At 43.0% G+C, this 15983-nt stretch overlaps 1 long non-coding RNA gene across 1 annotated transcript; it reads left to right on the forward strand.

Annotated features, from left to right (window-relative positions):
• The first annotated feature begins 2596 nt into the window (after positions 1-2596).
• On the forward strand, positions 2597-15170 carry LOC115527507. The gene is made up of 4 exons (XR_003972952.1): positions 2597-2899; positions 4082-4167; positions 12963-13160; positions 13694-15170. It is a non-coding gene; the product is annotated as an uncharacterized LOC115527507 (long non-coding RNA).
• The last annotated feature ends 813 nt before the right edge of the window (positions 15171-15983 follow it).

Genomic DNA, 15983 nt, shown 5'->3' on the forward strand with positions numbered 1-15983 from the left:
TCCATGATACATGGCCGCCTCCTTTTCTGTCTCAAAACTTCCTCTGCCTCTCTCTTATAAGGATACATTGAGTGTATTTAAGGTCCACCCTGATAATACAGGGTACCTTCCTCTTCTTAAGATTCTTAACTTCATCACATTTTTTTTTTCCATACAAGATAATAGCCACTCTTCAGCCATATAAGGTACACTCACAGGTTCCAGGGGTGAGGATGTCAATTTATCTTTTGGGGGGGAATTTATCTTTTGGGGGGGACCACTGCCTAGCCCACTACACTAGGTAAAACATATTTTGTCTTATCATTTTTAGAAGACATTAATGTTATTGAAAAAATCATTGTATGCAAGAACTGGCCAGCCACTAAGACAGCAGATGAAGAAGCCTGAGCCCAGAGACTTTAAGTGACATTGGAGAGGTCATCCAGTGGTAAAGCTGGAACCAGGGGAAGGATTCCAGGCATCTAGTCCAAGGATCCGGAGTCCCATACCATGCAATAACTCCAGTGGAAATATATAGGTATGTGTTTAATTAAAATAATTAACTGTGTTGAGCTTGTGTGGGTGACAGGAGGACTCTCTGGAAGAGAAGTCACTTGAGACAAAGCAAGACTGTAGGCCGTTTCACTTATTACCGTCCCTTTGTCATCTGCAAATGTCTATCAGCAGATAAAATGCAAATGGCTAAATATCTCACCTTGTGGTACACAAGAGTGATGTGAGCAAGTTCCATAGCATAAGTTTGCACAAAGAGCAGGGATTATTGTCTTCATAGAAAAGAGCAGAGAGGGGCACTGGAAATAGGCCAACACAGGCTCGAATTATAGTTCTTCCACTTCGGTGGTGGGTCTCCAGGAAGGCGGGTAACTTCATTTGCAAATGGAGAAAATGCCTATCGCGGTGGATCGCTACAAGGCTCAAATATAAAAAATCCTAAAAGCACCAAGGAAAAAAGCCTGGCATGTGTCAGACTCTTGATCAGCCACAGTGAGTATTAGTATTATCGTATCATCCCTGCATTGATACACGGTGGGGGCGGGGGGAGGTAAGTACTTTCGTTTTTAAAATTTTTTTAATTTATTTATTTTGAGAAGGGGAGAGAGAGTGCGAGTGGAGGAGGGACAGAGAGAGAAGGAGAGAAAGAATCCCAAGCAGGCTCTGTGCTGTCTGTGCAGAACCTGACGTGGGGCTTGATCCTATGAACCATGAGATCCTGACCTGAGTGGAGATCAAGAGTCGGATGCTTAACTGACTGAGCCACCCAGGTTTCCCAAGATAAGTACTTTCTAAACAAATTATGTATGTCATCTGAAGGTGATAAAGAAAAAAAAAAACATTAAGGCCAGATCATAAGAAAATACTTGGCAACTCATTTTAACTTTTTTTTTTTTTTTTTTTACCAAATCATACAAATTTGGCTGGCTATTTTGAGAACTGAAATTATTTCCAAACTTCACAGGTTTTAAGTACTCCTGGGGCATATTTTATTCTACAAAAAAATGTAATATGCTTACTTATGTCAACAAAACTTCATCGAACACTTAGCATGTGCAAAGAATTATACCAGGACTTACAAGTGCCAATTTTAAAATTATATTAAGAACAAAGAGCTATTTCACGACATAAATGAGGGTACTAAATGTACCCGGACATTTAAGGATAGAAAAACTTTAACAAAATTGTGGATCACGTGACTTCTGTGGAAGCCATCATTTCTGCTTTTGCCTGTGATGGGACCAGGCAAGAGTCACTGTATTTACTAAGATCGTCAGGATCAGATCAGAAGCTTAAGCTAAAGGCCACTGTATACCTTAACATAGTAAGGACTAAACACTGTATGAGTTTTGAAATAAGGTACGAAAATCAAAACAGAACAAAATGAGGAGTAATCGAGCTCGTTTCAAAAGAGTCAATGTGATGCAGTAAAGCACACAGCTGTGAAGTTAGCCAGGCTTGATTCCTGGTTCCGTCCTTTCACTGATAGGACTGAGGACAAGTCACTTCTCTTTCCCGGGCCTCAGTTTCCTCATCAGTAAAATGGGAGCACGAACAACTGCTTCATGGGATTGCTGTGAAGATAAAAGCAGTGCTAAGGGTTAGGCTGAGTATCTGGGGCATTGTAAGTGCTCAATAAATGTTGTCCATCCATGAAAAGAATCAGTAACAAAGTTAATTCCACTTCAAGAAAGATCAGACCAATATTTGTGTCTAAATTAAAAAATATATATCCTTATGATTTTTGTTCCTATTTTATTTGCAGTAGTCCAGGTTATATAGTTGCCAACTTAAGGATCTGTTTCATCGCCCATTCGGTTTATTCACGTATTCATTTTTTACATACACAGAAGCAGCTGTGTACTCACACCCTCACTCACACGTACCACAGGGGAGTTTTCTACTAGCTCCTCACACTGGAAAGCATGCTCATCTAAATGTTAGATAGAAAATACCCAGTAATAGGGGTGGCTGGGTGGCTCAGTTGGTTAAGCATCTGACTCTTGGTTTCGGCTCAGGTTATGATCTCATGGTTCGTGGGTTCAAGCCCCATGTTGGGCTCTGTGCTGACGGCGTGGAGCCTGCTTGGGACTCTCTCTCCCTCTCTCCGCCCCCCTCCCTACTCACTCTCTCTGTCTCTCTCTAAAAATACATAAATAAATAAACTTAAAATAATACCCATTAATAGCTCACCTCCTCTGACACCCTTCCATTTAATACTCAAAAAGGAATCAGCTTGCATTGCTGTGCACCCACTTTGATGGTGGGTCTCCAGTAAGGTGGCTAACTTTGTTTGCAAATGGAGAAAATGCCTATCGTGGCGGGTTGCTCCAAGACCCAAATATAAAAAATATCAAAAAACACCGAGAAAAAAGTCCAGCATGTGGCAGACTCTTGATCAGCCATAGTGAGTATTAGTATTATCGTATCATCCCCGTATTGATACATGGTGGGGGGGGGGGAGGTAAGTGCTTTCTTTTTTAAAATTTGAATATTTAAAAAATTTATTTATTTTGAGAGGGAGAGAGAGAGTGCGAGTTGGGGAAGGACAAAGAAGCGAAAGAATCCCAAGCAGGCTCTGTACGGTCAGTGCAGAAGTTCAGAATTTTTCCTAGAGGAAAAATATATTCTTCCTAGAGGAAAATATATTCTTGTCTTTTCATAGTTTGAATTTTCTGAGGATGGCTCAAATGTTCCATTCAATAGCATGAGCTATTTTTTTTTCTGATAGAATTTACATTTCCAAGTCTGAGTTAATCCATACTTTGCAATGGTCCTTGGGCAGAAATAGAATAAGTAAATCAACAAGTGTCAGTTTGACCCATTCATTGTAACTACCCCCTTCGTGAAAACGTATCCCAATGTTATTCAAAAGGAAAAATCTAGTGGACCTTAGGTAGGGCTACAGCCATTCCTCTTTAATAATTGGCACTAATAAGGATTAGTCACTTGTTTCCACTGGGAGCAGAGCTAAAGGGAGAAGTGAGTGCACTTAGGTAATAATGTAATAGGATTTTTAAAAATTTACCCCAGTGCCTTTGCTCTCGATAAAGGAAAATAAATTGCCGGCTGCCTTCAGTCTATCACAAAGGATGATGTGCTGCTTAAGAACTCTGCCTAAGAATAGAACTGGGGAAAATTAAAGGGGAAAGCAAAGCATCTGTTAATGTGTTGCCTTGCTCAGGATGTAGGATCTCTTGCAAAGGAAAATACTTTGATAGGTTTTCTTTGATGATTAAAAATTTGGAAGGAGGTGATTGATACAAAAGACCCAACTGACATTAGATAATAAAGTTACAAGCAACAAGAACCACAACCAGGAGATGTTCTTCGGTAGTAAATGGGAAGGAAGCTTTGAGGAAGTGACTCCTCTGGTCTGGGAAGAGAGAGAGCAGGCCCGGCAACATGGCAGCCTGTTAAGCAGATCCTGAGGAGGGAAGGTGGCCAGTGAGCTGTCATTAGTGGCAGGGATAGGAAAGCATCTTTTAAGGACAAGTGATGACTGCTATGTAATTTCAAGCAGTTTCTTGTTGTGTGAGCGATTGTCATCTTCTGTAATATCATCAACTTCTGTGACTACGTCATTCAGCCTTGAGTTGCGCTGCTCTGGAGAATAAAGAAGATACGGTGAACCGACAGGAGGCAAAGTTGATGGAGAGAGCTCATCAGCAGGAGGTACAATGGGAATGCGATGGGACCTGAGCTCCAGAGTAGAAATCTAGTATGTTGTAGTCACATGGTACCGACAGTCCCCAATCCCCAACTTACCATGGTTTGACGTACAAGTTTTTGACTTTCTGATGATGTGAAAGTGATATGCATTCAGTAGAAACCATGTTTTGAATGTTGAATTTTGATCTTTTCATGGGCTAGCAATATGCAGAGACTTTCTCATCATGCGGGGCAGCAGTGACCCACTACTCTCAGTCAGCAATGCGACCATGAGGGTAAACAATCCGCACACAGACAACCATTCTATTCATGTTCAGTACAGTGATCAATAAATTACAGCGATTTTTCAACATTTTACTATCAAATAGGCTTGGCGTTAGATGATTTTGCCCATTTATAGGCTAATGGAAGTGTTCTGGGCACGTTTAAAGTAGGCTAAGAAGTAAGCTATGAAGTTCGGTGGGTTAGGTTTATTCAAAGCATTTTGGAATGTAACCCTATCAAGAAAGATCTGTATTCTCAATAAATATTTGTTGAATGAATGAATGTGTGAATGGATAGACCTATAGAAATATCAGGATAGGAATACTGGACTTTCAAGAGCCTGCAGTATTAGGGACGTGTTGAGTCATTTTATTTGGGCATTGATGAAAAGAAGAAGTATCCAAAATCTATAAAGAACTCATTAAACTCAACACCCAAAAGACAAATTAAGAAATGGGCAGAAGACACGAATAGACACTTATCCAAAGAAGACATCCAGATGGCCAACAGACACATGAAAAGATGTTCAACATCACTCATCATCAGGGAAATACAAATCAAACGCACAATGAGATACCACCTCACACTTTAGAGTGGCTAAAATGAACGACTCAGGAAACAAATGATGCTGGCGAGGATGTGGAGAAAGAGGAACACTTTTACAGTGTTGGTGGGAATGCAAACTGGTGCAGTCACTCCGGGAAACAGTATGGAGGTTCCTCAAAAAATTAAAACTAGACCTACCCTATGACCCAGCAATTACACTAGCAGGTATTTATCCAAAGGATACAAAAATGCTGATCTGAAGGGACATGTGCACCCCCATGTTTATAGCAGCACTACCAACAATAGGCAAATTATGGAAAGAGCCCAAATGCCCAATGACTGATGAGTGGATAAAGAAGGTGTGGTGTGTGTGTGTGTATATAGATAGATAGATAGATAGATAGATATAATGGAATACTACTCGGCAATCAAAAAGAATGAATTCTTGCCATTTGCAACAACATGGATGGAACTAGAGTGTATTATGCTAAGTGAAATAAGTCAGAGAAAGACAAATATATGATTTCACTCACAGGTAGAATTTATGAAAGACAACCAATGAACATAAGGGAAGGAAAAATAAGAGAAAAACAGAGAGGGAGGCAAACCATAAGAGACTCTTAAATACAGAGAACAAACTGGGAGTTGCTAGAGGGGAAGTAGGTGGGGGAATGGGCTAAATGGGTGATGGGCACCAAGGAGGGCACTTGTTGGGATGAGCATTGGGTGTTCTATGTAAGTGATGAATCACTGCGTTCTGTTCCTGAAACCAATACTATACTGTATGTTAACTAACTTGAATTTAAATAAGTAAATTGAAAGGAAAGAAGAAAGAAAGAAAGAAAGAAAGAAAGAAAGAAAGAAAGAAAGAAAGCTAGCTCTCAGAAGCTTGTAGGAATTGGGGATACCGAGGCTACAAATTGTTAATATTTAGATATTGGGAAATGACCTATATGGAGAGGATAATTTAAGACTGAGGATAAGAAGAGTGAGAGGTTGAGGATGCCGATTTTAGAGAACTGTATTTTGTGCTTCTGCATCTTGCTTATATGTTTCTGGGAGGGAGAAATGGGACCTTTTTCTTAAATGTTTCTTTAAACTCTTGATTAGATTCAAAGTGGAAAGGCCCAGTTCCATTAGGGAGAATCAATACTCAATGGCATTTCATTTGTCTCAAATAAAAGATGTGTCCCATGATACTTAGGTATCGTGTAACATCTAGGATGAGGTACACAGGCGCCATTAAATCTTGGAGTCTTGGACTTGGGCTGGGCATCTGTTTAAAATCCTACGGGCCTTCCGCTAAACCATCCAAAGCGTGAGAACATGGGAAAAACAACTGATTTGCCAGTCCAGTTTCTTGATGATGACAGAATATATGAAGCTGCCATTTTTTATCTCTATCCTGAAACTGTGGCATTTGGCCAACTTCAGACCAATGGCTCAAGAGAATACTGGCATTTATGTTCCTTCATGAAATGAACATGATCTTCCCAAACTAGCAAACATCATGTTCTCCACTAAAATTCCCTCCAAATAAAATATATAGAGGGTGAAATGAATTAATGGCTGACAATGCTTATTCTTAAATTCCAAGATCTGAGCAACACCATTACCTATTTTTACTTACCAAGACATTTTACGTTTTGGAACAGCCTCATTTCAGACTGAGTCCATCTGAAACAGAAGCTCAGAGGAAAGAAAACAAGACATGCCTTAGCTCTGTGGTTCTCAGTGAAGGGCGATTTTGCCCCCCAGAGGACATTTGGCAATGTCTGGAGACATTTTTGGTTGTCACAACTTGGGGTTAGGAGAGGCTGCTACTGGCTTGGAGTGGGTATTGGCCAGGGGTGCTGCTAAACATCCCACGATATACAGGACGGTCCCCCAAACAAAGAATTTTCCAGCCCCAAATATGAATAATACTGAGATTGAGAAACTCTGCTTTAGCACTACAGGTTTGATGTACTTCCCATCAGTCTTCATTTAACAATAAGCTCTTACTGAAGCTTACTCTGGGCCCACTGTGTCCCAGCACTGGGAATTCGGAGTTCTGCTCTCCAGGACCTCACAGTCAAGAAGGAGAAACCAGTAACAATGGAGCCAAATACAACAAAAAGGGAGTTAGCAAGGTATATGTGATGCATTTTGGCCACATGGGACAGGAAAAGAGCAATAGACGATGAGAGCTAATGAAGAGTTTCCAGGGATCGAAGCGTTACCCTTCATTAATTTATTCATTCAGCAAAATTTATTAAACAGCCAGGATGTGCCAAGCTTTGTGTTACCGGGAGATAATATTGTTCCGTGAGTCCTCGGTTGGTGATTTTCAAGGTGATGAAGCCAAGGCTTTGAAAACTCGTTTGATCAAAATGAGCAGACAGATGTGCAGACAGATAGATGCAGATAGATGTTAGGTGGTTTTTCTTGCGCACAAGTGGTGATGTTCCAGACTGAGTTTCTGATCACCTGGGTTCCTTGGATTTGTCTCAGAGACCACCCAGGGTACGGACAGAAGATGGGGCGATGTTAGTATGATGGGCTTCAGGTCCTCCTATCCCTACCGCTGTCACTTCAAGGCATTTCTATTGCTTACCTACATCCATATAATAAGCACAATAAAGGATCTCTTTTTTAAAAGTTTAAAAATTATTGGTTTAAGGAATTCACACTGCCACTGAGAAGTGGCACATGACGTGAGTTTTTAAGGACAACAAGCCATAATTGGAGGATATGACACAGACAGACAGGCTCAGGTTACAGTTCAACTTTGCTCTCGACAAGCCAAGCGACCTTGGGCAAGGTACTTCATCTCCCCAGGCCTCAGTTTCTTCATCTGCAAAAGGCAATTGTTATTTCAAATTATCTCAGAGGTAGCTCTGAGCTGTAAGATGCTGTTGTGCAATTATCTGATAATACTGATGAAATAAACAGGGCGAGAAAATGTTTGCACTGCATACATGACAAGGGTAAATAAAATCCTCAACCTAAAGGTTAGCTGGGGTTGTCATGGGAGTCCTATTCTAAGAGAATGGAAACTTTGAATCTGAATCCACGTAGTAAGTCGACATCTAACGAGTTAGGGCTTCCTAGTGTTCCAAATTCAAGGTCTGGGAAGCATCCTTGGATTTTTTCATTGGTCTCACTAAAAGTGCAACTGAGAGAGAATTATCCGCTCTCAAAGTTACGTGGTCAATATTGGATAACAACGGAAGGTATTGGTGAGAAACTCTGCATACAAGGTATACAGCTCCGTGGTTTCATCAAGGTACCTAGCAAAATACTCAGCACAACCGGCCCCGTTTTGCTGGTGATCTGGTCTACCCAGGAGAGGCTGTCGAAGGGCAATGACTGAACAGCAAGGAAGGGGAAACTTCTCCTCCCACCCCCGCCTTCTTTCTATCTTAACAGGTCATATGGCCTCCTTAACTCACACAACTTTGCCCACAACTGCACTGACTTCAAGTCACATTTCTGATAACAGGAAATACCTCTCCTTTCCTTCATCGTTCGGTATTCAACAAAGACTTCCTTAAGGGAAGGAAGGCACCCCTGCCGTGTGCCCTAGAGGTTAGGTGTTCTCTCGCCTTCCTACTGCTACCCCTAAAGGGGAAGGTGGTTTTCCAACGATGACCATGGCCCTTCCTGCCATCTGCGTTGTCCAGAAGTGTTCCATTTTCTGAAACCACAAGTTACTGAACCTTAGCAACTCAATTTTCCCAGCATTTTCCCTTTTTGTGTTTTATAACTCCATGAAGTCACATCTCCCCCGGGCTATTGGAACAGTTCAGCTGAGCCTGAAACCTCTTGAGAAAGAAGAAATTAGAAAAAAAAAAAAAAAGAGGGGGGAAATTAATGGCCAAAGCTATTAGCAAGGCACCACCCCCACAGGTCCAACAGGTTCTGTGATATCCTTACAAGCTTGGCTAGTGAGGCATGCCTCCCCGGGGAGGTACCAGGACGCCCAGTTTCTCTAAAGGACCCAACAGGCCAAACTTCCTGGAGAAAAAACCCACTATCCATAAAACACATTTTGAGTAACACCAAAGTGCACAGTGACCCTTAGCTTTCTTCTTCTGAACAAATTGTTTAAAGACCAAGATGTGTTGGGGAGATACCAGGCACTGGAGAATTAGCAGCAGGTGCTATTTATAGAGCCACTGGGCTCTGCAGAGTTCCCTCTGCCCAGGGAAAGCCATTAATCTTCTCCAGCAAAAGAAAAAAGAAGTAATAAACTTAATAATGATTTAGAGTAAAGGAGGGAGAGAACGCATTGAGGCTAATACTAAGGTGGATCTAAGCCAAGAGATTAGTTTTTCCCTGTGGAAAACAATGCACGCACACACATGCACACGCACACACACGCACACACACGCACACTTACAAACGCAGGCGGGCCTTGTTCCCTCCCACCTCCCTAAGCCCACCGCCGCTGTTCGGCCCTTTCAAAAGTGGTCAAATGGCTTTTCTTTCTCTGAAGCTGACAGACACACGTCTCTAAATCACACACCACCACAAAGAATACTTTCTAGATATGCCGCACTTAAAACAGGAAAGCTAAGGCATCCAGGGTTTATCCAAGCTCACAGTGCTATTGCGCACTGTGCCCAAGACGCAGAAGGGAAGCGAATTAATTCCTAGTCGATTACCTCTATCGACAAAAACATGCCAAAGCGTGTTGAAAGGCATTTATACGTTCACATAGTTTACCTCATTGTTCCGGTGGAAAGACCTAGTGGGTCACAGGAAGCTTAAGAAAAAGGTTTCTGTCGTCATACGTAAAAGAGATTCGGCCAGGTATGGAAGCATTAAAGCTCCTGTTCAACAAAGGGCCTTTCGCACTAAGAAATTCTCTTTTTGTGAACTTCTCATGGACTCTGTAAACACACATAATGATGAGTAAGACACACAAAGAGGTAACTTTTTTTTTTTTCCAGAAAAGATGCACAGAAATAAATATGCTTCCAAAGGAAGTGACTGTCCTCATTTGAGTCTTTCAAGTTCTCGGAGAGCCAGTTAGCGGGAAGTATTTTCCTTGCAAACAATTCTGCCTTTTTAAATGTTAAGTATCCTTTATTCCTGGACACCAACCCGAGACAATAGAAAGAAAGAGAGACCTGGGCATCCAGGCAGAAAACAGGCCTTGTAACGCAGCCAAAGTGAATTTAGAATTCTCGTGCAATACAATGTTAAGGCAGGAGGGTTGAGTAGAAAAGTGTAATGAACTCCAAGTGGCTGCCTTTCAGATCTCAAGCGCTGAAAGTGACTTGACGTTGGGACCGTTGCTTCCCCTGCTCAAGTATTCAAGTGACTGTGGCACCCGAGAATAACAATGAGACAGGCACAAAGGCCACCACTTGAGCGTAGTGCACATGGTGGGGACAGGCTACACGGGGGCAACAGACCCCAAAAGCACTCTGTGCGTAACCATCATTAAAATTCGGTAGATCTTAGATGTAGGGAAAAAAAAATCAGGGATGCGCGGCCATTGATTCAGTTTATATCACTTTGGGGAAGCAAGAACACTAGGCACTTTGCTTTCCTAGCACGTAAGAAGGAGAACAGTATTTCATAGGACTCGGTGAAGTAAAATGTCTCTAATTAGACACGAGACTGTCATTATGTTGCCTAAATTGTTAGTTATATGAGAAATACCATCTCATACTTTATTTACGCTAATAATGCCTATTATCTCGATGACTGTTCATCGTGACAAACCTGTAAAGTAGATATGGCAGGTATTATTATCCTCATTCTGCAAATAGGAGACTGCAGCATGGAGAACTGTTTGCTCTGTGTGAACAGGTTGGTAATAGAGCCTACGCTAGAACTTGTCTCTTCTGGTACCTACCTAGTTTACTGATCATTATGCCAAATTTAACACGGCACACAAAGTCTCTAAGTGACTCGAAAAGTCTCTAAGTGCAGTTAGGGTGTCATTGGGTCCACTGTTTGGAACAGGGTACTCACAAGTCAAAGACAATAAGCACTGTAGGCTGAATTGTAAAGCGGAAACAAAACAGAACAAAAACGACTCCCCCTCCCCCCCCCCCCCCGCCCCCAGCCAAACCTAGTCCCGCCTCAATTGATAGCCAAAAACCACAGTCCTAACTTCCTTCAGTTATATACTCGTTCCTTCCTTCACAAATATATACTCGGGATCAAAAGTATTTGCAATAAGGCAAGAGGATCCATAGACCGGCAGAGATTCCTTATGACAAATGGGGACAAGGGGAGGGGGGAATCGGGATAATTTTGAATTACTTATCAGCCAATGATGAATTTTCATAATAAAAGACGCTGCATTATCATAAGGTGGCAGAGGTAGAACCAATCTTGAAATTTTCTGCCCATGTGGGAGCCAAGAATATCACAATAATAGTACAGTCCCTACCTCCGGCTGCCACCCACACTCTCGCACTTAACGCATTCTCCAAACTACAGTCACTCTGGTATTTTGCATGTATCACAACCCAAAGGATGGAGTTCAGATAAGGCAGAGTTGTCTTTGTTCCCATTTAAAGCAGTTCAGAACTTTCTCTTCTACGAGTTTCAACAATTACAAGGACCCATGACCCAATTGCACGGATGACATTATAGTCAGGCTCCATCAATGTCTACTCCACAGAGCCATTGGCATTTCATTAGATTTTTCTTTGACAGTTCCTTTATTTCCTGGGTAATGACCAATGCCTCTAATTTGCATTTCCCCCTTTTTGAAAATACCCTTTTAAAAACTTGCTGACTAAATAGAAATGTTCCAGAAACTAGTTAATGAAGGATAAGATGCATTCTCAGTTTTACTTCCTCTGACACAAGATGATCTGTTTCTGAACACACTTTTTTCAAGGCTATTAATGAACCATACCCAACTTCCATCAAGGGAGTTTTACTTTGTTGGGGTTTGTTTTGTTGGCTCCTGCGTCATGAACATAATTCAGAGCGACACGCACTTGTACCTCCTCAGGTTTGTATGATACAGGACTCTATCAGACGGAGAGAGAAGAGGTGGAGGCTGCCGGAACAGTGACATGCCCCAGATGTAAGAATTCTATGGAATTGCAGAATATCCCTATTCCAGAAGAAAACCCCATTGATGTGCCCTGTCCAAATAGCAACATAATACATGGAACCCTGAGATCCCACTTTTAAAATGTCCTATCTCTTCCAGGATCACAGAACTAGTTAGAGACAGTGGATAGATTGGCCTCTCCAGTCTTGACTCCCAGATTAGGTACTCGAATACTACTTGCTACTACATCAACAAGATTTGGGGATAACGTCCAATGAATAATGCTTTGCATCAAAGTTTTCTCCTTTATTTTTCAGAGGTCCCACCACGGATTACAGGGGGAAAAAAGTAGCTCTAATGATTCATTTTTCTGATAATCATTTCTTAGATATTGGGGAGGGGGAGGGTCGCTAGGCTGTGCATGAATATGTTACTATTAAAAACCCATAGTAAGGGGCGCCTGGGTGGTTCAGTCGGTTGAGCGTCTGACTTCAGCTCCGGTCACAATCTCATGTTCTTGGGTTTGAGCCCGACGTCGGGCTCTGTGCTGCAGCTCAGAGCCTGGAGCCTGCTTCGGATTCTGTGTTTCCGTCTCTCTGCCCCTCCCTGGCTCGTGCTCACTCTCTCTCTCTCTCAAAAATAAATAAACTTAACAAAAATAAGAAAAAAAAAAAACGCAATAAGAACCACACTAATAGGAATTCAACCTAAAGGAAAGAAGACAAGCTAAGAATATGAGTTTCATGTTAAAAGAATAGCTGAAATCAATGACATTTAATTCAGTTTTTGCCATTTCCCCATATACGTAACATTTGTTTTAGGCTAAGATAAGCAAAACACAGCAAAATTGCATACGGCTATCCAACACTGTAGCGAAGAGTTCTTCCACAGAAAGATGTGTCTTCCTCAGCAACTTCTGAAAGTAATACCGTAAAATAAATTCCTGTGCTGAAGATTGCCTATTTTTTCTTAAAAGGGGGCAAAGCTCATGGTCTAGGTGGCTTTTAAATTCTCCTCTCTGGGATATCAGGAAAGTCTGACAGTATGAAGATGCCCCTTGCAGAGAGCCTGGTCACCACCACGATACCCTATAAGGCTGTCGGTCCAACCGCACCCATGAAAGTTGCCATCTCGTCAAGGAAACAGGCCTGGATGCGACAGGCCTGCGGAGGAGGTAAGAAATAGTTCGTCTGGCAAGGAAGTGCCCGTGTCATTCGTTCCACTTTGCTTTTCTAGCCTGCAGCCCCAACCGGAAGAGCGGGGCCAAGGGCATCCAGCCTGGCAACACCACTTTTCTTTACTGTTTGCCCCCGAGCAGGCGGGAGGGTGCCTACGTGGAAGGCTGATTAATCAGTAATTCACGTAGATCAAAATCACGACATTAAAAGGCAGAGTTCAATCGTATCCTTCAATGGAAGGAATGTCCTAATTGCCCCGGTGCCCAACACAGGATTTGAAGGCGGTTGTGAAAGGCAGAGGGCCACTCCTCCACTGACCCGGTGGAAGCGATTTAGCAAGTCCTTTTATACCGAATCCCGAAAGGCTCCCTACCCCAATCCTCCAAAAAACCGCAGTTCATCAAGTTTCCCCTCTTGCCACCACGTAAGGCTCCCGCACCTGCAAGCTGCTAGGATTTACTTGCCTAAGAACTATCTGGACAGACATGCAGATTCAGCGGATACCCTCCGATTTCTAATTTGGCAACAGTCTTGGGTCCTGGTTGACACTCACCGGTGGCCGGTTCGCGAAGGTTCCTGCCAATGGGGCCCGGGTCAGCGAGAAGAGGGACGACGTCCACCCGGTTCCCGCTGGGGCTGTTGGAATCTCGGAGTCTGGGGACAGCAGTGCCGCCTCCTCACCCAGAAGACCCCCGACGCCCGATCCTGGGGTGAAGGGCCCACGCCGTCCGGTCGAGGCCCTTCGCCGCCGTGTGTCAGCGGCACCCACGGGGTGGGTTCTCCCCGCCTCACGCTCTGGAAGCTGGATCCTCAGGCCAGATGCAGCAAAGCCACTTAAGCAACTGCTCTGCTCCCAGGCAGCTTTGAAAGCATGGGAGCTGGATTCCGAGCGTTCCCTGGTATTTATCTCTGGCTAACGAAGATGCTTTAATGACTATTAGTAGACACGTTATGACAACAACTCTGAACTTGATGAATCACGTAGACTGTTTGCCGGGGCTTTTCACACACTGCTCTGAACAATACCGAGTCCTTCCCAGACGTCACTTTAAATACCTTTAGCTTTCTCCGGGATGTCACGGAAAGCATGTCTTTAATAAATGTTCGGGTCTCACGACTATATTCTGCTGGGACAAGCCAGATGCTTCTTTGCTTCTGTCCCTTCGCAGATGTTTTGAACGAGAAACCAGAGTTGATGCTAAACCTTAGGGAAGTAAAGCCTGTGAGGTATAACCAGATAAGGTATAGCGTTGAAGAGATTATTTACTCTGATTTTTTTTTCTAAGGCAAGGTTACGCTGTAGCTTTATAATTTCCAGGGGATGTAGAAAGTTCCAAGGACATCCTGTTAAGTGTTATTATTACGGTCTCCAGATGAGAAAACTCAGGACCTTCTTGTTAAAGGAAGCATAGCCTGTCCCTGGCAGAGATGGGGTGAGGTCATGTGATAACCCAGTGGTCCGCTCATCAAAACCCAGCGGATTGTGACTCTATCCTCACTGTGATGAGACCAAGATCCAGCACCCTCTCAGCCTGGCCCAATAGGGACAGAGGGATGGGCTGTAAGGATCTGGGTACGATCATCGTAGAAACATCACGGTCGTCACGGCAAAGTCTCCCACACGAGCATTTTCCTGAGCTGGATATTTTTTTAATCTGCTGTTTTTCATCTTTACCGCTTTCTTAACTCAGTAGCTTTCCCTGCCTTTTCGACTCGAGCGACTTTTGCGGTTAGATCATGAGAGGTGGCAAAAAAGAAAACTAGGAATTAACTACGGAGGCCCCAAAATTGCAGTCCTCTAGATTCAAATACCTGCATACGCATGCGTGTGTGCACGAATTAACAAGTCAGTGACAGGGAGGTCACTTGTTTATCTTCGTACAAATCTTCACAGTGTGTTGGCGATGAAAGCTTAAGCACAAATGGCGCATTTAGGGGCATCGGGGTGTGGGATCTCAGTGAGCCTGCATGGTTGGTGTGAGATTTGGGGGTGTTTGACAGCAACATCAGGAGACGGTTCTAGTTCTTTGCAGAGAACGACAACTGCTCCACGTGGTGTCCCCTCACCCCCAATTCCACACCCTGCTCTCCCCTCGAACCGATCGAACGGTAGCTGGCTACTGTTTGTAAATTTGCGTAAAACAATATAATTTTAAGAAGTTGGAGCAGTAAGATATGGTAATATAAAATAACGTATAGAATATATAATAATAATAATACAAAACCAAAAGCCACGTTGCAAAAGAGAAAACTTACAAAACTTACGTCGACTTTAGAGCCGGATTAAAAGCTGCCCTTTAAAGCTACGCTCTGGCAATCCTACATTTCCGAATCACTGTGGGTTTCACAGATGTTTCACGATCATTGGCCTTTAAGGGCACTTAGCTATTTTGGCAGCAGGAGCACCGCAGACCCATGACGCCGCCGCCGGAAAGGAGGGGGACGATTTTTCTGGCCGGAGGAGTTTTGCTCAAAACGGAAAGCCCCTTGAGATACATTGATTGGATATTTAGAAATTGTTTAACGATTAGCTTACACAGCCCTTCAAACGGAAGCAGGGAGGTCCTCAGTGCCTAAATATATGAAGACTGAATTTCTTCGGGGTGGGGGGGGGGGAAGGAAGAAGAAAAATCCTTGTTTTTATTTGTCTCTTATCAATCGACAAATTGGGAGCATATGCCAGATGAGAGATTTCGCTTTGCCGTATTGTTGCTAGGTGTAATCACTTACGTCTTTCAAACAGAATACATGTCAGTGTAAACGTAAACAGTTCACCGTCCCAGATGGTCAAAGAGAATTCTTTTCAAATGACCTTACTT

This window comes from Lynx canadensis, chromosome D2 (assembly GCF_007474595.2).
Source record: "Lynx canadensis isolate LIC74 chromosome D2, mLynCan4.pri.v2, whole genome shotgun sequence".
In the NCBI taxonomy this organism is placed as follows: domain Eukaryota; kingdom Metazoa; phylum Chordata; class Mammalia; order Carnivora; family Felidae; genus Lynx; species Lynx canadensis.